The 23,079-nt window shown below is 47.3% G+C and overlaps 1 protein-coding gene across 2 annotated transcripts in view; it reads right to left on the reverse strand.

Annotated features, from left to right (window-relative positions):
• LOC144784432 (multidrug resistance-associated protein 1-like) overlaps positions 1-23,079 on the reverse strand; it is a 1,651,426-nt gene that overhangs the window by 69,584 nt on the left and 1,558,763 nt on the right. The gene's annotated exons all lie outside the window — the stretch shown is intronic.

The raw sequence follows: 23,079 nt of genomic DNA on the forward strand, positions 1-23,079 counted from the left end.
GCGGAGAAAGAAAGAACTGACGTCAGCGCGCGTTTAAGTAGCTCCAGCAGTGTCATCCTGGCGACTACGAGGCCAGCGACATACGGAGAGCCGTACGACGACGCCTACCGACGCGCAAGGGGAACTGCTGACAAAAAACACTTTCCGGATTCAGTATTCTGCCTGGGGATATTCTAAGGTAAGGAATCTATCACTAAAGTGTCTCTTTCAGATTCATTGTTTTCAAAATATGTTTATGAACTTTCAATAAATGAAATTAACAGAGATAATTCTAATATAATATACTGTTGTTGTGTTAGATTTGACTTATGACTATTTAAAGAGCGTCTTTTAGAGGTGGGTTGTTCTCTTGAGCGTTTCATTTTCCCTGCATCACTCCAATATCCGTTTGTTCTGGGGGAACGGTTTATATTCTAAATGGGACATTGATTTTGCTTCTCTAAACCTAGAGTGGCTATCTAAGTCCATGATCCCCAATCTGTAGGCAAACGCTCAAAAACAGCTTTTGTTCTCAGAGGAACTAGAAGAGGTGATTAGGAGGTTACTGACATTATAACAAGGAGAGCAGAAAATGGCTGAGGTTACACAGACATTAGGGGAACTGATCTTAATCAAAAACACAACAGGTGAAGTAAGGGACAGCACAACAGCTACTTCTTATGGAACCAAAGTAATGCATGTAGAACTTTTGTTCTTTCAAACCAGTCTAGGCACTTAAGAAAGCAGTCTAACAGAAGTGGAACAATAATTACAGGGCATACAGAATGCCTTACATTGGGGGCATCTTTATAAAGGTGTGGATTTGGAAGATGGGAGTTAACACAATGGCATGCACATTATGGGGTCCCGTAGGGTAGGGCTTGAAAATTAAAAACATTCACTTTCCTGCCCAGATTCCTCAGTGAACCTTTGCAATGTGAATTGAAACCCCAGTTCGAATTTTACAGAGTGCAGAGGATACAGTCTTGCACACATGGAATCAGAATATGCCTAGACAGATCACAGCTTGCTTCACTTCCCTTCAACACGTCGGACAGGTGATTGGGTAGGCTAAGCAAAATAATGGCCCTTCAAGTTTCAAATGTCAGAATATGTATGTGGTAGCAGATGTTTCAGCAGAAAATGCAGCAAATTGGAAAATTTTCGAGGCATGCATCCGAGACTTTGGAATACAGACATTAAATATGAACTGGTGGACGTTTTCACCATGTCGATTTGTCAGAACAAAGAATATGAGGAGACTGGTGAATTGGGAAAGTTCTTGGACTTTTTTCAAGACTCAAAAACAGAGGCTACCTCAGGAGAACAGTGGGACCAGAGCAGATCCGTCTTTAAGACCTCAAAGAAGAAACAAAATGGAACGGGTAAATTAATAGTGTTGAGGACGGTTTAAGACATTGGTCAGAAAAGCACAGCTCCGATGAACATAAACAGAATAAAAGTCAAGATCCACCTAAAGGTTTAATCTTGGTAACATTAGAGATGAATGGAGACAAAGTTGCATTGTTATAGGAATAAAAGTAGGGATGTGCGAATACCAATAGGGTAGAACATATCCTGTTGACTCAGAATTGCTGTAGGTCTCTCTCCCAGCTGGTTTTACTTTTTGTCATACAGAATGTACCTGCTAGAAGCGGAGACTCAACACACTGTGTTGAAATGCAGACAGAACTAGTAGTCCTGTCTATTAATGCTAATGGTATGACATTAAATGGAAAGAAAAAAGGTCTTATCCTGCATGGCCACAAATAATCGAGCACTAGAACTGATACAAGTAAGTCACCAATCTCCCTCCAAGGTAAGGTCTAGAGTCTTGGTGGGTAAATGTATCAATGCCTGAAATGGGGAAGGTTGGTTGGCAGTGAGGGTGCAGGGACTGGTTCTTCCCTACAGGAAAAGAGGAGTGGTGGTGCTGCTCCATAAATCCCTGGCCTTTATTATTCTGAAAATATGAAGATACAGATCCTCCATATTTTCAGGATATGAAAAGGCAGGGGTTTCAGACCCAGTAAGAGATACAGGTAGCCAAATCGGCGAATGCCCCGAATGGTACCAAACCCTCTCCCTCCAAAAACCTATGTTACTGGTTGAGATTGTCAGGTCTAAACTGATGAGTGGGTACTGGAAGTTAACAATAAACCCAGTCTTGAATAGATCAGATAGACCAGACTTTGGTGCCAGTTATGACAGAGGTATTCTCCCAGATATAATGGAGGACCACATGGAGACTGTTTCACCTTTAGGACAGACTACACATTTCTATCCTGTGTCTCTGAGACCAGTACATGCATTGATTACCTTCTGCTATCACATAAAATACCTAGAGTACACACGTGAGATATTGGCTGAAATAATGACTGGCCAGGCACTTATTAGTTTACGAAAGGATCTGAGACTGATACAGTTAGGATTATGGAGAAAGACCACAGACAGGTAAACCTACCGCAAAACCTTATAATTGTGGGGACTATTAACTTAATACATTGAGACAAATAGAGATACAGTGGAATCAGAACAGACACTGTGGGCAGGGCAAGACAGTAATTAGAGGGGACTTGAGGATGCTGAAATCCATTGCAAGCAAAGGACTTAACATTAAACACTTGAGGCAACATTAAAATGTTTACAGAGCACTACAAACAACAAACACCAGACTCCATGAGAGATCTGATGGCTGCTCAATAACAGCCGAACACTCTTTTTAGTTCACAAGTGGAAAAAGATTTATCAAGAATACGATTTAAGGAATTCAAAGCAGGGAAAGGCTGAGCACATGTAGGCTTTGCAGTTAAGGCATTGGGCATCTACCTTTATCCCAGTGATTAGGAACGAACAGGGTGACTTGCTTACACATTCTATGAAAAAACTGGTGGAAGATACTATTCACTTTAATAACACTCAAATCATGCAGGTCCTAGTCAGACAGGAAAAACGTTTTATGAGTAGGAGTTAACAGCTGCCCAAAACATGGAATTAGAAGAGGAAATTGTACCAGAGGAGATGAACGAGGCCATTAAAGACATAGCGTCCAGGATGGACCCCATGGAAGACGGCCTGCCTACTGAGTTCTACAAAATATATAGTGATAGAAACGCTTTAGTACTGGCCAATGTATTTTGTGAGGCTGACCAGGCAGGAAGACTTCAGGCAGAATTCGCTAGCTTTAATTAGACTTATCCCAGTACCAGGGAAATATGCTACAATCGGGTTTAAGTGCAGGATAATTTAATTAGTCAAAGCAGATGTTAAGATAATAAAGTATTTGCCTATAAATTAAAGAAAGTGATAAACCACCTCATTCACCCGGAATAAGTAAACTTCGTTCCTGGATGGTCCTCCAGTGTTAACATTACCACGGTCCCACATGTCCTCTGGCAAGCTCGTCACGATATAGACTAGAAAATTGCCATCATGTCAACCTCTGGGGTAAGCCAAGTATTTATCTATAAAGTACAACGGTTGTATAAAAACGCAAAAGACATGACTAATTGTGGTGGTTATATTACATAAGAATTTCTGATTTTACAAGGTACCTGACAGTGCTGCCCCCGTCACCATTATTATTTTTGCTGGCCATCAAACACAAGGGTTAAGTGAGTGCAAACAAATGTGGGAATAGAAAAACGTTTCGTTTATGCATTCGAAAAGTTGCTTGCAATGGCAAATCCATGTACCTAATTTCTGGCCTTGCTGTCTACCATTGGCCCATTTTCAACAATTTCAGGCTACAAAGTAAAGTGATCTAAAAGTGATGCTTTGCCACTCATTTCTGCTATCAATAAAAACTCCATAGGAAATTATTCCTTTTGCTGGGTTCCTCACAATTTTAAATACCTTGGTATCTGCGAAAATAGAGACTTTATTGACATGGTAAAAGACAACTTAACACCTCTTCTTCACAAAGTACATACAGATCTGGAAAGATGGTCTGCACTGGGTCTATCCTTATAGGGCACAATCCAAGTTATACTGAACCCACATTACAACAAGCATTTGCAATGCAATAGGTCTCGCATTTACGAGACTGAGCTACGGGGACAGTAAATGTGAATAGCTTAAATTCTCGCAAGGGTGAGACCCATTGAATTGCAAATATTGTTTGTTTCCAAGTGCCCCATGCAGTGTTTGTACTTAATAGAAGATACTACCATTGGCCCATTTTCAACAATTTCAGGCTACAAAGTAAAGTGATCTTCCACGTCTAAAGATTGGGCCGTGACCTCTATTAAGTGCAAGCGCAGCATGGGGCGCTAAGAAACAACCCACAAAAAAAATATTTGTAAATAAATAGGTGCCGCATTTACGAGAGTTTAAGCTATTGTAATTTAAAATGCCAATAGCTCTAACTCTCCTAAATGCGAGACCTTTGGCATTCAAAAGAAGCTGCCGCCATTGTCCCGACTGCTTGGAAAGTGAAAGCACGCATGGCGCACTGAATGTTGCTGCAAAGCACGTAGTGCCTGCAGCAAAACAAATCTCACTAAAGAAATAGTGCTTACAGGCTAAATAACACAGACAGTGCAACAACAAAAGTAAAAAGGCCAGTTCACATGGGAGGTTACAAATGACAAGGTGGTACTAAGGAGGGACTAACAGCCGATTACTGAATCAGAAGCCAGCATTTACAAAGGAAAAAAACACAAGGCAATACAAAATATGGGTGGGGAGTGGGCGAAGCTTTAAGTGCATAGTCTAATACAGCATGCCTTGTAGAGCACCGCATGTGCTGCCCAGGCTCGGCCTGAAAAGCAAACGGGTAAGCTTCTGACCTTATTAGCACAGTAAACCAGAGAAACTGCTTCCTTCTTTTCAAAAGGTATATGGCTCTTATTCTGGCAACGACAAGAAAGCGGAATATCATATTATGTCAAGAATTACTCTTCCCAACAGCAAGCAGATGATTAGACAAAACTAATTGGCGATATTTATAAAGACAAAATCGGTTGGGCATCAAGGCTATTTATTGTATTGACACAGGCATTTCAGCAAAAGATGATGGCCTATTGTGAGAATTTTTCAAAATTCCACCACCCACGTAAAATTCCTTCTTTGAAAGTGGTTCATGGCAGCAGAAGCCAAGATATCAAAACCCACCTTTTCACAATCTTCTGGCCTTCATAGACAGCATCCCTATATCCCCTACCCTGTCCTCCCCATAGGCTAAGGGTTTTTTTCTGCATTTTTGCTGGAATTTATTGACTTCCAATTGTTAAAACATCTCCAAGTCTTTCACATGCGGGTCCTATTTACCATGTAGTTCAAGTTCAGGCATTTGTATAGTGCACTGCTCACCCAGAGGGTCTCAAGGCGCTTGGGGAAGGGTTCATTGTTTGTCGAATAGCCAGGTATTGAGTTCTTTTCTGAAGGAGATGTGGTTTTGAGTAAGGCGGAGGTGAATGGGGAGTGAGTTCCAGGTCTTGGCAGCAAGGAAGGAGAAGGATCTGCCACCCATGGTGGATTTTCGGATGCGCGGGACAGCGGCGAGGGCTTGATTGGACGATCTTAGTTGGCGGGTGGGTTTGTAGAAAGACAGTCGAGTGTTGAGGCATTCGGGTCCTAGATTGTAGAGGGCCTTGTGTGCGTGGGTGAGAAGGCGGAATGTAATTCTTTTGTTGACGGGAAGCCAGTGGAGGTCTTTTAGGTGTCCGGTGATGTGATCTTGGCGAGGGATGTCTAATATGAGTCTCGCTGATGCGTTTTGGATGCGTTGGGAGTTTTTTCTGTAATTTTGCTGTGATTCCGGCGTATAGTGTGTTACCATAATCCAGTCGACTCGAGACCAGTGCGTGGGTCTTTTTGAGAATGCGAAGTACGTTGAAGCACGAGGATGAGACTGCGTTGACGTGCATGGTCTGTGGGTGTGGGTGCTGTACCCAGAGCGGAAGGCCACCAAGAGTCGTCCCAGGCAGAGGGGGAAGAACCTAGGATGAGCACCTCCGTTTTGTCTGAGATGAGTTTTAGGCGGCTATGTTTCATCCATTCGGCTACTTCTTTCATGCCTTCGTGAAGATTGGTTTTGGCGGTGTTAGGGTCTTTGGTGAGGGAAAGGATTAGCTGTGTGTCGTCGGCGTAAGAGATGATGTTAAGGTTGTGTTGACGCGCGATGGAGGCGAGTGGACTCATGTAAACGTTGAAGAGGGTGGGACTGAGTGAAGATCCTTGTGGTACGCCACAGATGACTTCAGTGGCCTCAGAGTTGAATGGGGGAATTCGGACTCTGAGTTCTCCCAGCGAGGAATGAGGTGATCCAGTCCAAGGATTTTCCTTGTATGCCGATGTTGCTGAGTCGTTGTATAAGGGTACTGTGGCAGACTGTGTCGAAAGCGGCAGAGAGGTCGAGTAGAATGAGGGCCACTGTTTCACCGTTGTCCAGTAGTGTTCGGATGTTGTCTGTTGCTGCGATGAGGGCGGTCTCGGTGCTGTGTTTGGCTCGAAACCCGGATTGAGATGGGTCGAGGGAGTAGTTGGATTCAAGGAAGGCGGCAAGCTGGCTGTTGACGGCTTTCTCGATGACTTTGGCCGGGAATGGGAGGAGGGATATGGGTCGGTAGTTTTTAAGTTCAGAGGGGTCTGCTGTGGGTTTCTTCAGAAGGGCGCTGAGTTCGGCGTGTTTCCAGCTTTCTGGAAAGGTGGCAGAGTTGAACGAGCAGTTGATGACATCCCGGAGATGGGGTGCGATGATGGAGTCCGCTTTGTTGAAGATGTGGTGGGGGCAGGGGTCGGTTGGCGAGCCAGAGTGGATTGAGTTCATTAGGCGGATGGTGTCTTCAGTGGTGATTGGGTTCCATGCGCTGAGGTAGTTAGTTGGTGGAGTAGGATCTGAGGGGGGTGGGGAGGGTTGATCGCTGGGAGCATTGTCAAAGCTGTTGTGGATGTCGGCAATTTTGTTGTAGAAGAAGGAGGATAACGCATCGCAGAGTTCTTGGGAGGGAGTGATGTCGTTAGATGCTGCGGTGGGGTTGGTGAATTCTTTGACGATGTTGAAAAGTTCCTTGCTGTTGTGAGTGTTGTTGTCGAGACCGTCCTTGAATGCTGATTTCTTGGCGGATCGAATCAGTTGGTGGTGTTTGCGGGTGGCTGCCTTGAGGGTGGACATGTTGTCGGTGGTTGGGTTTTTTCTCCATGTTTTCTCCAGGGTGCGGCATAGCTTCTTGGATTTTTTAAGGTCAACATTGAACCAGGGAGCCTTTTTGCTGGCTGATTTGATCTGGTACTTTTTCAGGGGTGCTAATTCGTCAGCACTGTGGGTGATCCATTGCTTGAGATTGGTGGCCGCTTGGTTTGGGTCTAAAGAGAGGGTTGGAGGGTTTTGGTTGAGTGATGTGAGTAGTTGGTCGGAGGTGATTTTGTTCCACTTTCCCCGAGGAATAGGTTGTAGGCGGTTGTGGGTCCGGGTGGTTTTGTAGCTGAAGTGAACACAGTTGTGGTCCGTCCAGTGGAGATCTGTGGTACGATCAAAGGAGATGTGCTTGCTGGAGGTGAAGATAGGGGCGAGCGTGTGTCCGGCTACATGGGTGGGGGTGTTCACGAGTTGTTTGAGTCCGAGGTTGGCCAGGTTGTCCAGAAGGGTGGAGGTGTTGCTGTAGTGTCTGTTTTCAAGGTGGTAGTTGAAGTCTCCTAAAAGAATGTAGTTCTCGGAGGCGAGGGCATGTGGGCTGACGAAGTCCGTGATGTCATCGCTGAATTGAGTGCGGGTACCTGGAGGCCTGTAGATGAGGGTGCCTCTGAGTGTGGTCCTAGGGTTGGTGTGGATCTGAAAGTGGAGATGTTCGGCGGTTGCAAGATTATCGTCGGAGCTGGTTGTGATTTTGATGGTGTTCTTATGGATGATGGCGATGCCTCCTCCTGTTTGATTGATGCGGTCTTTACGGGTAATCTTGTAAGCGTCCGGTATGGCTATGGCTATGTCGGGTGCTGATGATGTGTTCATCCATGTTTCTGTAAGGAAGGCGATGTTCGGTGACGCCGTGTCGAGTAGGTCCCAGAGTTCAGTGGCGTGTCTGCAAACCGAGCGGGTGTTCAGCAGGATGCATTTCAGGTGAATAGAGCCGGAGCTGTGTATGGAGGAAGTGGATTTGGTGAGGGTTGTGAAGCAGGAGAACTTACAGGTGTAACAGGCGAATGGGCCGTGGGTACGTCCTGGGGAGGCTTTGCAGCAATGTGGTGTGCGTCCGGGGTTGAGGGCAAGGAGGGTTGTGGCAGAGTATGTGAGTCTAATGGGCTGGGTACGGCGGGGGCCAGGGGGTCTGGCGCTGGGCGCGGTCCAGGCGCGGACGGGCGTAGACGGGCTTACCTTTGGCGCACCTTCGGCGCGCGATCGCTGCGCGTGAACGCTGCGCGCTAAGGTGTCTGTCATATATGGATGATGGAGAAGGGGGAGGGGCGAGGTGGGGTCAGCTGGGAGGCGGGAGCGAGGTGGGAAGAGGGGTTGGGAGGCAGGACAGCAAAATGGTGGCAGCAAATAATCGAGCACGAGAACAACACAAGCAGGGCTATGCAGCAGTAAACAATGAAAGCTTTACAGTCAGCGCTACGATCAAATGCAGTTACTAATCCAATTAAGCAAAGTGGGCAGCTAGGAGCAGTGAAGCGCTATGATGATAATCAGGCTACAATCACAATTTTAAATGCACGAGCAGAGAAGCGCTACAATTACTGATAGCCTAAAAATTCAAATCAGGAGCAGGGAAGCGCTACGAGGTCTGTGGAGCACACGCAGTGAAGCGCTACGATACCAGTGCAGGGAGCGACCGCTTCTGAGCCAGTCAGGACGGTCACCATTTGACTGCACTCTGGGATTAGGCCTGTGATCTATATACAACCTCAGTGTGGTTTCGACAAAGTGAGGTTCGATCGCAAGGGGGGAGACTAGAATTCTTGAGATCTTCAATAGGATTGGGATTAAAGGGGATAGTTACATGCAATGAGAATTATTATACATACTTATAGGCATTATACATTATTTATTCAAATATTTAATTTGTTTGGGACATACCAAGTTCTCTTTAATCTTTTAATGTCTGTAAAAAGACAATGAAAACCAGTTTGCTGATAGGACCATTTGTGTGGGTTTTTTTTTAAGTGACACCACACCAGTGTGAAACTCTTGTGTACTCACCTTCACTGATCAAATCAATAGGTGCACATTTCCCTTGAGTCTAAAATTGGTAATATAAACAACGAATACTAATTATGGTAAGATTCAATCATATTCGTAGTAAAGTGGAGAGCAGTTGATCCAGTTCCAAGAATTGTGTTTCTACCTGGGCTGAGGAGACAGCTCTTCAATTCTTCGACAATCAACTGGCTCAAGCTTCTGTGTTTCTGTTTCCTTTTATTAGCTGCAACGAAGTATACTCACTTTCCCCATGGAGTGTGTGGCATCACTGGTGTCAAGCATAACTGCCTTGCAGCTTTTACCAGGTAGACCAAGGGCCTACATGGTTATTTTATTTTTCATTTCAATTGGATAGTGATTTAAAAGTGTTGATTTACCTTTTGTGGGATCATTGCAGTGACACCAATGATGTATTTGACTGAGATGAATAAAATGACATTGCTCAACAAGGAAAATGTTGGTATTGGGCCCCCAAAATTCTATATTGAACTTTTATTTTATACATGCGTTGCAAATGTTTTGTATAAGAAACATTTGAGATAGACAGGTGTACCAAGAAGTGTTGCTCCTGATCATAATGTCTCTTTATAGTAACGTGTATGTCCAAGCAAAGGTCGTCCATTAGAGGCACGGATTAAAGGCTGCAGCAGGAAGATCAAAAGATATGGACGAGTGGAATTCTCAGTTTCAGTTTTGCCATTCTGGTGGACTTATCAGGCAAATGACAATGACTTTACATAGGGCATGAACGCATTATCTACTTTGGCCTCAAATAGAACAGATGCGAAGTGCCCGCCAACTACTACCCAGTGCTTACAAAAACCTCAGCATTTGTATAATATGACAAGCTACAAATCAGGTTTGGGATGACATGTCAGACATCTCAATACTGATGGCACATAGATTTACTTATTTGTTAAGAATGCTATTGCTTCTGCTTCTTGTACATGCCTTAAAGTTATAGATACCAAAGTGAAGAAATGCATTTTGGGAGGGAATGCACCAACCTTGAAATTGTAGAAGCTGTTATCTTGGGTCTTGATCACCAAGAAACTACATTGAACAATGTGCTTTACAAATATGCTTAGCATGTTTAACAGAGCTATGGAATGGCCTTCCCACCTGTGACAAAACTGCCCAAACACTGCAGATCCTCAAGGCCTGGGAGGAAAAAAATAATTTTAAACCATCTCTCTCCCTGAGTGCCTAATGGTCTCTTGAACCTTTTATTTTTTCAGTAATTGTTTGTGCTTGCTCGTGGTTTAGCTTCACCACTGCCCTCCGCACACTCCTTGAGGCTAGAATAGTTTTCCGGTATATAATACTCTATTAAATAATCAAATACATAATTAAATAAATAATTTAACATAACAACCTGCTTTATACTGCTACATCAGCGTGGGGATGGTGATCGTCATACTTGGAATTATTTAACAAGGTGCATCAATTATATCAATTGAAAATATATTTTGCTTTGGAAGAGTTTGCTGCTAACGACAAAATAAACTTATCAATGACACACAACTGTAATTCTGCACAGAAGTTAAATGTGGACATTCCTTTCTGTAAACCTACCATGGAAGTTAAGAAGATTTTTAAGGAGTTAAAATATTCAATGTTTCACAATGAAAGTCCAATATAGAACTATGTGGTTTACTAATGGGCAGCAAACTTGTGAGCAGGCGTGCTTGGAAAGTAAAGTAAATAGTTATTGTAAACCATGTGCTGAAACCAGCCATGGCAAACCTTTCAGAAGATGCAAGGGCAATAACAATTGAACAAATGACACTATTGTCACTATACACAAGAGAAGTCATGGCTATGAATACAAGGCACATTGTTCACATCTCAATGGCAAAATGGAGAAGCTGCAAAGCATTAGCATCCGGGATATGGAAACAATTATTAAAGCATTATTAATCAAAAATACACTCCAATGAAATGGAATATTCCTTCTGTGAGAGAATCTAACAGGAAACCTGAAAATCTTGAAATTAATCCATTTTAACCATCACATAACTCATTAAACACCACAGCTGCTAATCATAAAGGTACTCCAGAGTTACTCAAAATGCCTAAGGTGGAACACTTGAAACTGTGAACCTGCGGACATAAGGAATGGTGACGATGAAAACCAATTGCTGGGCCGGAATCTGGTACAAGATGGGCAGTGATGGAGGACGAAGATTCAAGAGAAGGCCCATGCCATAACTTTTGCAAGACTTCTCAGGGAACAGAGAACTCAACAACCATTAGGTGTGCTGACTAGTATGGTGATTAACAGCCAAATAATGAATCATGAAAAAAAGAAAATCTTATAGATGGCCCAAAGTATAGGAACTGGCTGAAAAAAGTAATGTAACTGTCCTCCTCTGAAAGAAGCAAATACAAAAAACAAAACCACACATTGTATATGGAACCCTAGTAGACACTATGGATGGATCCGAATGAACAATAGAAGAATGCTCTGTGGAAGTGGAGACCTGAAATGAATGAAAATGTGTGGCAGGTAGGCTCCTACAACAACTGAAAATAATCTTTCAATGTCATTAGATAAGGCTTTAAGTGTGCCGGGTCTCTCAGCACCAGCATTTTTTTAAAGGGGGCCTCAAAACGGGTCTCTATCTGGCTCAGTTTTGTGCACTGGCACAGGCGGCCCGTTTGTTTCCAGACTGCAGTGACAGCAGGCACATCTATGTGCACGTGCTCACACTGCTGACTTCTCACTAGTGGAGTAGTTACGGCATGCCGTCATGCCAGGTGAGCCTTGTAGGGGAAGAGAAATCTTTTAAAGAGAGTCATTTTCTCTCTGGGTTTCCCTTCTCTTTGTGAGACTCAGAAGCAGCAACATTATGGTGGTGTCACCAGGGCTGTAAGTGGAAGCTTTTTCAATGTTATGTACAAGCCATAGTTGCTGCTTATTTATCTTATGCAACTAACAACCTTTGACAAAGCCAATAGTCCTGACTTGTTGTAGGTATGATGTTACCTGTTGTATTATATACCTGGATTTAATGACAGAAACAGCAAATTGCAAGTCAGGTGGCACACTATGCTAAGCACAGATTTTTAGCTTATGTGTTTTGAAGCCATGCGCTTAATTACACTGGCCACACCCCTTTGAGCGACCACCCCCGTTTTTTCAACCCACTTAAAGCCCTGTCATTAGAGCTGGTAATATTTCTCAAATTGGCAGTGATATCTGTTACTCTATACTGTGGTAAGTGCCAGATCCCTCTCTGCACCTTGTTGTATGGCATTTCTAAGGTCCTCAAACAACCTCTTCTCTATGTAATGGGGGTATGGCCCCTGGTCACAGCAGTATTGAAAGGGGGAACGTACAGTTATGGATCTCAGCAGTGATAGATCTCTAACGCTACCAAGGCTTTGCTGGGTGCTTTCAAGCTCTCTGCGCCGGTTCAACTTTCTCCATTGAGTATTGTGGGGGGCGGAGGGGGGTGGTGTTGCCGGTCCTTTTGCCTTAGGTAATCCTCAAGTGCCTCTGTCTCAACAAAATGCACCTTTTCACTGCCCCTCTAAATAGGATATTTCCAAGCTCCTCTAGGGTCAAGCATTAGGAGACATTCAAGCACAGCCTCTCTCCCCGCCAACACTATTAAGGCTCTACATGACCTACGGGGAATGCGTGCTGCAGATGAAGATCTCAGTTAATACTGCATATTCTGACTCAGACTCATTTCCTCCCGGCCGACAGGCCTCTGCATATCGGGCCTGTAGGTGGCTCATAGCTCGGGTTGCGGACAGAGTCGCGCCTCGGCAGTGCAGCTGCAGAGGGCTCTCGGGCAATCGAGGAGGAGATGCTGGTGGATTGCAGCAGCCACTTCTGGCTGTAACAGCACCCTGCAGCAGCCATGCTTGGTCTGGTCATGTGACCATGTGATGTGAGGTGAAATGTCGCAGGATTAAGAGGACATAAAACCAACCTGGTTTCCATAGCAACAGGAGCGTCGCAGCAGATCGTTGGCCTCGCATAGAACTGGAAGAAGTCTGCAATACACAAAGCACTAACTAAACCACAACAAACATTTTTAATGTAATAGGACTCGCATTTACATGAGACCTATTGCATTGCAAACAAGAGTGCGGGCGGGGGCGAGAAGGCACGGACTGCGGGAGGGGGGTTTGGGGGGGGAGAAGGCACAGAAAGTAAAGAGTCCTCACAATCTAAATAACACATACCGTCCGTGCAACACTCGAAGGGGCCAATAGCGTTGGAAGGATACAAATGACGACATGGCCGTCATAAGGAGGGACTAACAAGCCTATAAACCAATTGGAAGGCAGCATTTAGGAACGACAGACACAATGAAAAAGATGGGCAGGCAGTGGGCATGGCTTCTCCCCCATACTCTACTACACAGATGAACCCCAGAGCAGCGCTTGCGTGCTGGCTCAGGCCTCAACTTAAAAATGAATATTGCACCAAGGATCAACTATACTAGATCCGGAAAAATTTTCTTCAAACCATACCCCTGCGCACTGGTCGGCCCAGCATGGTGTTGTCCGCGCCAGAAAGGACATCTGTGTCACCTATAAAAGCACCACCTCAGTGCACGAACGTCAGTTACTTTTCACGACTTTCTATGCCAGAAACATGGAGCCATGAAGAGTATTGATATTGGTGTGTTTTTAAGAAGCTAGGGCCCTGAAAGTGAACAGTCCTGACCCTAGAAACTTGTCTGCATGGCGGGAGGATGGCTCAGTCGGTAAGCAATCTGCAGCTACATCATATCTCTACCAGATGAAGTATTACTGAAGTAAGTAAATTGTCCATCTGATAGACATCTAGCCGCAGATTCCTCATCTTTGAACAGACACACAAGTAATAACATCCCGGAGGAACTGCGGACTAATTCACACTAAAAAATCCTGCAGGACTGATCGGCCAAAATGTCCATCCCTGCGGATTGGACTATCCAGTCAGTAATGTTTGGTAAACGTGTGCAGGGATGCCAACGTTGCTTGCCGGACAGATGTCCTAGACTGGGACTCTACATTGCAAAGCAGTGGTAGCAGCCGTAGCTATATTGGGATGAGCCCTTAAACCTTCAGGAGGCTGCTTCTTGGCCAGAGCATAGCAAATTTTGATGCAGATGACGACCCAACAGGAGATGGTCCTCTTATGCACCACATGAACTTTCTTTGTTCGAAAGTACCCCACTAAGAGTTGGCTGTCCACCAGAAATGCTTTATTGTGGTCAAAGTAGAATGACAACACTTTTTTGGGGCCCTGTGATTGCGCTCCTCTTCTTTAGAGGGATGCAGGGGCACATAGAACGTAAGCAAGGTGACAGATTGTCTCACATGAAGTACAAGTTACTTACCTTCGGTAACGATGTATCTGATAGAGACTATTCTAGCCGCCAATTCCTTAAAGTAGAATTATCCCCATGCGTGAGACTGGATCCGAAAAATTTTCTTTGCCACAGCATCTCTGAGTGCCGGGGACGGTACCACGTGACTCCGCCTGTACGTCGTCCGCAGGCATGACGTCAGCAAGGTCACAAAAGCCCTACCCGGCGCGCGGATGTCAGTTTGTCAGAGAATTTTTCCGCGCCACAATGCGGAGCCATCACAAACAAAACTGTGGAGCGTATGGGAACAGTGTGCGAAAAGCAGATAAAAAAAAGAAAAGGGAGGAACGAAAGGGGAGGAACAGTACAAGTTGGAAAAGTGGCAGGCACTAAGGCACAGAAAGTCATAGCAGTGAAAGAGCAGAGCACCGCTCGGAGGAGCAACTTCGTAAGCTAAGGCGACATCCTCCCTGGAGGCAGAAAAAAACATGTGAAAACCATCATAGAGAGTCTGCAATCACCATCCAGAACAGAGAAGGGCAACACATCCGGAACAGATAAGTAACGGCAAATTACCCCAAGACAACACCATCAAGGAGAGTCGTATCCCCTGGAAGGAACTAAAGGCTGAGGTACAGCCAATAGACCCAAACTCAGAGGACTGCAGAGGAATCAGAAATCTAAAGCAATTTAAAGGGAGGAAGAGTAAAAGTAGGCCCCAACACTGTAAAAAACCAGGGTGTAGGGATGTAAAAGTACACATGAACCAACTGACCTTGCACCAGCAAGGAAGGGGTGGGACAATTAAACAGAACGGAGCATCCAGTCAGGGAGGAAGTGAAAAGGACACTTGTAGAACACAAGCCACCCGGAGAGAGGCGAGTGCAGAAAACCAACCAGAAGGTCGTCGCAGAACGGGGAGGAAGGGCGGGTTGTGAAGGAATCTGCAGCTAGAATCGTCTCTACCAGATACATTGTTACCAAAGGTAAGTAACTTGTACATCTGATAGAGACTACTACCCGCAGATTCCTGAACGTATAATAGATACCCTAGCCATACCCAGAAGGGAGGAGGGCCTGCGAGAGAACCTGCCCAGTAGGAAGAAACACAGGGCCCCAGCGGGAGATAAGTAATGGGGACAAGAAGGACGGCCCAGCCCCCACCAAGCAGAAGGAAGCAAGAACAAGGCGAAGGGAGGCCAGGATACCATAAGCCCATCCAAGGTACAAGGGACATCCGCCAGAAAGCCCCGGAGGGACAAACACCACCAGAGGAGTACCGAGAAAGAAAAGAATCACCCCAAACTCCAAGGAGAAGTGGTAGAAATGGAGGCAGAGCCCACCACAGGAGCACACACACAGTGAAGGGAACAGCTGAACCGGCATCAGCGGACAAGGCAGGAACGGCTCCACAGCCAAGAAGGGAAGGCGTGAGAAGAAAGACAGTGTCTCGCAAAGCTCCAGCAGAACAAGAGGTAGGAGCACAAAGGTACATGCCAAGTCCCATGGCGGTGGACCAGAAAGAGCAGGCTGCGCAGCCGGCAGCTGGCAAATACCATGAAGCAGAGCGGCCAGAACAAGCCGAGCGCAAGACGAAGGCAAATGCCAGGGAAATCCAGAAGAACCCCCAAAGGAAGGCCTATCCAGACATAACCCAACCCACGAAAAGAAGTGGGACCAGCCAGAAGAGAAGAGGAGAAATACATAGGACGGACCTACGCCGTCAACCAGAACACAGGAAAATACTAGGAAATCCTAGCCCCCCTGGAAGACAAGACAGAGGACCAGGCCGATACCCCGGACAAAAAAAGACGGAAACACCACAATACAACGTTGTAGCCAGTCCATGGATGAAGCAGATACTGAGAATGACAGAACCTGGAGCAGCGCCAAGACAAAGACAAAAGAGACTGCCCTAGCGGAATACAGGGATGCCAGGAAAGGCGAGGAATTAAAAAAAGGGGTCCACACCCTCCCAGATTAGGACAGAGCTATCCAATAGCTATACGTACCCCACTCAGGGTATGACACGTCCCAAAGAAACATGGGAACACCTCTTGGGGAAAAATCCCGCAGCAGAGGACTAGAACATAAAGGACCTGCGGGTAGTACCACAGACGGCTTATCAATCAGCCAAAAAATACACAAATGCCAAAGGGGCTGTACCAGCAGCTAACAGTACAGAGGGACAACCTAAGGACCCCGAAGGCATGTCAAACGACACAGAATACAAAGACGGGCCAACCAAAACACTTGACTCCAGAACAAGCATTTGCAATGCAACTGGTCTCGCAGTTACGCAAGTTTAAGCTTTGTAAATGACAATGCCTTTTATTTATGTTTTAAAAACAAAAACTAAAATAAAAGGTATTATTATTTGCAATGTCAATAGTTCAAGCTCACGTAACTGCGAGACCTATTGCATTGCAGATGCTTTTTTTTATAGGTGCAATATATCCAAAGTGCAATACATACATAGAGACACCTTTCAACACAGATGTTTAACTAATTTAGAAAGAAAACCTTGTGAGTCGAATTTAGGGAGGAGCTTGTTTTAAGGCATCAATATGTAGGAATATTTACGGTCTCACAGCAAAAATACAATAAAATTTCATGGAGGTACATGAAATTGTATAAAGGCCAGGTTCATGGCACAATTTGTCTATGCAGACACACGTGGGAAAGAGGAAGTGACATGAGTACAAACAAAAAATTACCAGTATTCAACTATTAAATCAATGGTAAGACATAGCACACCAACAGTCAGCTGATAAGTAAGCAGCAGAAACAATGAAAAACTAATAAGAATGTAATCGATAATTTACGAAACAGGATTTCATTAAAAAAATGCTATGCCTTATTTGCACTGAACGAGCAGGGAGATTTCATAAAAACATTTACTGTGGATATGCAATTCCCTATTCCCACTAAATTGCTCTGTATTTAATGATTTCTTAATCAATAATAACACGGTGATCACAGCAAACACACAGAAAGGGGTTAAACTATTAAAAAGAGTAAAATCTATATAGTGGGTATCAATGGCTTGAGATTTTTTTTAAACACCCATGACCGATATTGTATTGACTCGAGTGCTGAAACAATTATAGCTACAGCACAAACAACCCATGCCTCTAGTACTATACCTCAACTATTTTTAATATAAAACTCAGGTTTTACCTACCATAGGGGTGCTCCATCTTGAATTTCGTTTGATGGCATCATCTATAATGCTGATTTCTCCCTGAACAACATATATTTGTATCCACCAACCACAGCGCCAGCTGGGATTCTGGCTGAGAGCGTGAAACTGAAAGCGCATGAGACGCCGTGAGCGTGCACATCGGCTGTCCCGGCGTAAGCTGAGGATCGCCAGAGAAGATACGCCGTCTATCCCGCTGAGTTTCAATGGGAGGCTGAACTGTCCTGGAGCCTGGCACACACCAAAACACGCTCCTATGGCAGCACGGCCAGCGTGACGGCAGCTGCCTGAGCCGAGAGGTACATGGAGCAACCCATAAGCTCTGGGAAGGGGTAACGGTAAGGAATGCGGTGGGTAGCTATAATACAACAGCGCGTGGTTGAAGCTACCCAGCGCTATCCACAGACTATGAGCACCTCATGAGCGCCCCTGCCCTCTGCGAGGATTACCAGCCCCGGCTCTCCACCTCCAGCACAGTAAGCCGGAGGGTAAGTAACTGTCCCGCCACATGATGACACAAAGAGCAGCACTTACTGTGATGCCCTGAGCCGCTCCCAAAGCAGGTCAGCCTCCTCCTTCACGGGGCTCGGCAGCAGGTCGCGCCGGGATGGTTCACAGCGACCCGAGGCTGGGAGTCCCTTGCCCAGCGATGAAGTTCAGTGCAGCGTGGGCTTAGGCTCCCCGGACGGAGTGAGGAGGCGAGGAGCACGTGCTGCGTCTCAGTGGCTTTGTAGAGGCAGGCACAGGAGCAGGCTGTGCTGAGGAGGCAGCAGGCACGCTGAAAGCTGGCAGGGGTGACACGCCTTAACAGCAGAGAGGCGAACCTCGCTCGCAAAAGTGAAAGCGTGGGGGAGCGAGGAGGCAAGGAGCGCGTGTTGAGTCTCAGCGTCTTTGTAGAGGCAGGAACAGGCTGTGCTGAGGAGGCAGCAGGCACCTTGAGAACTGACACATGTGACACGCCTCGCGCAAGTGAAAGCGTGGGGGAGCTCGCAAAAGTACTGAGATCGCCAGAGAAGAAATGCTGCGGGTGCACATAGGCTGTCTGAAAGACGCCGTGAGCGTGCACAGCTGATGTCTTTCAAGCGCGTGCACCTATCCTGTCCTGCATCGCAAAGCAAGTCAGCAACAATAGATCTCGCTTAGGCGAGCAGCACATGGTGCTGCATCACTAGGCAAGACTTTAAAAAAGGTGGGATAACGCCTCCCATCAAGCACCGGAGGATTAAAAAGCCAAAATTAATCGGAGGAGGACGACGATGGAGCCCCGCAAGGAGCCGTTGAATGGCGGAGTCCACGTGGGGGTTAAATAAAAGAACCCCATCAAAAGGCAGGTCAACAAGATGCTCCCTACTAATCTCAGGAAAAACGCCATCACGCAACCAAGCATGGCGACGGTGACCACAGAGCTGGCCATAGCACGTCCGAGAGCATCAGCAACAGCCAATGCCGCACGGAGAATAAATGCAGCCAACTCCCGACCATCCAGCACATGGTGCCGTAAATCAGCGCGGGCACCTTCGTGGGAGACGCAAGACCGAAGGGACTCCGCAGAATCCCACAGGCTGGAGGTAGCCCGGGCTAACACACAAAGTGTGTTGAAAGCTCACAAAGCAGCAATGGAGGAAGCGAAGAGGTTAGGCCCCCATGAAACCAACCACTGGGCCCCGCGACATATGAAACACTGAAGGCAAGGCAGGAAAAGCAGTCTGCAGAAGAGGGCCCTGGGTAGAAGGGTGGAAAGAAAGGCAGACTAGATCGTGCGGAGCAGGACAGTGGCGGTATAGGAGCGGCTGAGGCACCGGGTCACCCGTGGCAGGACGCCCCCAGGCCCCTAGAAGAGAATTGTGGAGCATGCTTCGAATGGAAGAAGCAGCTCACGTCTACCAGAGCCCTGGTGGAGAACTTCTAACAGATATCCGTAGGTAATGTGGTGACGGGGTCACCCATTCGCAAAATGCCAGTGGCCGTGGAAATGGCCCAAACAAAGGCTACACTTGCCTCCGTAGGGCGTCGCAGGGAAGAAAGCAATTGCTCCGTGGGTGACAGCTGTAAACTAAGCTGTCCGTCCCCAACTCCAGCTAGAGGAATAAATGGCTGGCCCCTGAATAGTGGAGGATCTGTGGACAAGTGGGGGGCCTGAGGGGCCTCCGGGGAAGGCGGAGAAGCCAGCAGAGCAACCAACAGCGAGCTGCGGAAGAGAGGAATGAGGCCGCGGGGACGGTGAGGAGCCCTACCTGGAAGACAACGGTGAAAAAGCACCAATGCGGCAACCCGTCTCCGGAGAAGAAGAGACCAGGAGATGACAAACCTCCGGAGAGGAAGGAACCTCAGGAGACGAGTCGAGGACTCCATGCCGGCACGGCACCGTGGAGGCCGGCACGGGCGCCAGTGTGACGTTGATCGACGCCAGAGTGGCCATCAGGGGTGCAGAGTCGACCTCTACCACCACGTGCTCCCTAGGAGAATGGGGTGGTGTCAGAGCCAGGTCGGCTAAGAAACTGCGCCAAAAAGGCGTCGGCTCGACCTCACATGAGGCATCCGCCTGCGTAGAGGACCGAGAGGGTGCCCCAGACCCCGGCTTCAACCCACAGTACTCCCAGGGCCGGGGAGGAAATCCTTCGGCGCCAGAAATGTGTCGGCCCTGCCTCTGGCAAGGCACCCGCCTGCCCAGAGGACCGAGGGAGACTCTGGGACGAGCCCCGAGTCCCGGCGACCTCCTGCGACACCACAGGGAACCCCGTAGTGATTTGCGTTGAGGCAGGGACGCCGTGGGTCGAAGAGGAGAACCCCGCAGGGCCGCACCTCGAAGACACCATACCCCCACAACCTGAAGCCGAACTCGTCGGCACCGGGGTCAAAGCCGCCGGCTACTCAGCGTAAAGCCCCGCGCAAGGCAAGGGATCCGCGGACGTGTCAGGGAGAGGAGGAGGGGTGCCAAAGAAGCGTACAGAGCCGTAGCGTAGGCTTTCATTTGGGCCCTAGTTGCCCCGACGCCAGGAAACAGCAGGTAGGGTGGCGAGGGCGCATGTCCCCAGGGGAATCCGTGCCCTCTGCCGAACAAGGACAAGGCCTCAGAGACAAGCTGCAGGACCTACCTGCGGGTGAGCAACACCCTTGGGGTCGTAAGCGAAGGGCGATGCCGCAGTCGGAATCGGCTTCGGGATTAGGGGACGGACGCTGGGACGAGACCGACCTGGACAAGCGGGTCGACAGCAATTTCATCCGGCGCTCCCACTAGGACTTTGGTTTGAGGTGCTGACAAGCGTCGCAGTCCGTAGAGTCATGGCGCTCGCCCAAACACCATACACAGATAGGGTGAGGGTCTGTCGCCGACATCTGATGTGCACAAGAAGTACACGTCTTGAAGCCCTAAGGCATTCGCACACTGTTCCTCAACGCAAAAACGAGAAAAGAAGGCCTGAAACAGGACTGGACACGATCGGATCCACGTTGCACGCGCAAGAGAGAAAAAAAGTGACGTCAGCGCCGGGGTGGGGCTTATGTGACCTCGCTGATGTCACACCCGCGGACGTCAGGGCAGAGTCACGTGGTACCGGTCCTGGCACGCAGAGATGCTGTGGCAAAGAAAATTGTCCGGATCCAGTCTCACGCCTGGGGATAAATCTACGTTAAGGAATCTGCGGCTAGTAGTCTCTATCAGATATGGAGTTACCACTTTCGGAAGGAAAGAGGCCCTAGTGCGAAGCACCATGTTGTAAGGGAAAATTGTCAGAAAGGGGGCCTTCGATGATCAAACCTGCAGCTTGCTCACCCTTCTGGCAGATGAAACTGCCACTAAGGCGGTTTTGATGGTGAGCAACCGGAGGGGGCAATTTTGCAGGGGCTCGAGAGTAGCACACATTAGGAACCCACTGAGGTATAATGAAAGGGGCAGGAGGGAACATATGTACAAGGCCTTTGAGAAATCTATGTACAATTGGTGATTTAATTAAGGAGGGTTGGTCTGGCAGCCTCAGAAAGGCAGACAAAGTCGAAAGATACTCTTTCAAGGGGCTCAGGGCAGAGCACTGTTGGGCAAAGGACATAATAAAAAGCAAAATATCCAATAGGGAAGCAGAAGGGTCAGTAGACTTTTCTGTCAGATATATATTACAAACGTATTCCACCGACAGGCGTATACTGTCTTAGTGGAGGGACACCTGGTGGCCAGAATAACATTGCAGACTTCGAGGAAGGTCAAAAGCTGTCAACTGCCACCACTCAATCTCCACGCAAGAAGGCATACAGATGACATGTTCGGGTGGAGGACCCTCCGCTGCTGCTGTGACAGACTATTCTCCCGAAGGGGCAGCCTGATTGGAGGATCTTTGTTCATTTGCAGATGCTCGGGATACTAGACTCTGCGTGCCCAGTTCGGAGCCACAAGGATAACTTGGGCTCAGTCGTTCCTGATCTTCTTGAGATCTATGGGCGGGAGTGGTATGGGCGGAAAGGCGTACAGGAGGCCTGAGCTCCACTCAGAAAATCTCTCAGCGAGAGCGCCCTTGGAAGCTCCTGCATGAATAAACTGCTGACATTGTGTGTCCTCTACAGAGGCCAACAGATTTAACCAAAGCTCTACCCACTGCTGAAAGAGTCCTTGTGCCTCCTCCGAATGGATAGGTCACTTGTGATCTGCTAGGCATTGACAATTGAGTTTGTCCGCCTTGGCGTTCATTGAACCTGTCAGGTGTTGAACCACCATGGAAATGCCTGTTGTTCCAGTCATGTCCAAAGACGCAAGGACTCTTGACAAAGAGTCCAGGACACCACCCAGCTCTGTTTGCTACAACACATGGTAGTGGTGTTGTCTGTGAACACTTGAACTAGCCTTCCTTTGATGGTTGGTTGAAAGGCTTTCAATGCCATTCGGATCGCTCAGCACTCCACCTTGTTTATGTGGACTCTGGATTCTGCCAGAGACAGAGTCCTCTGATCTCCATCTCTCCTAGATGGCCGCCCCACCCCAGAAGTGACACATCTGTCACTACTGTGACATTTGGTTGGGGAAGGGTGAGGGTTTTCCTGTGTCCCAATCACGGTTCGTTAGACACTACTGCAGGTCTCGGGCAGTTTCTCCGAGATCTGGACCATGTAAGAGAGATTCCCCCGATGACGCGGCCATTGGCACTTCTGGTCCCACTGCAGAGTTCGCATATGCTATCTAGCATGTGTCACTAGGCCTAGCAGTCTCAGGGTAATTTTTGCCGAAATCCAGGATAGAGGCTGAAACATCGGTATTATAGCCTGAATATCGTAAAGTCGCTGTTTTGGAGGATAAGTCAAAACTACACTGTATCAAGAACAGCTCTGATGAAAGGGAGCGTCACAGAGGGAGTAAAGTGTGACTTCGACATGTTGATAGGGAACCCCAGCGAATGCAGGAGGTTCGCCATAGACTGGAGGTGGAAGACGACAGGCTGGGAGCAAGCCTGCCTTCAGCA

The sequence above is a fragment of the Lissotriton helveticus genome, chromosome 10, assembly GCF_964261635.1.
Source record: "Lissotriton helveticus chromosome 10, aLisHel1.1, whole genome shotgun sequence".
In the NCBI taxonomy this organism is placed as follows: Eukaryota; Metazoa; Chordata; class Amphibia; order Caudata; family Salamandridae; genus Lissotriton; species Lissotriton helveticus.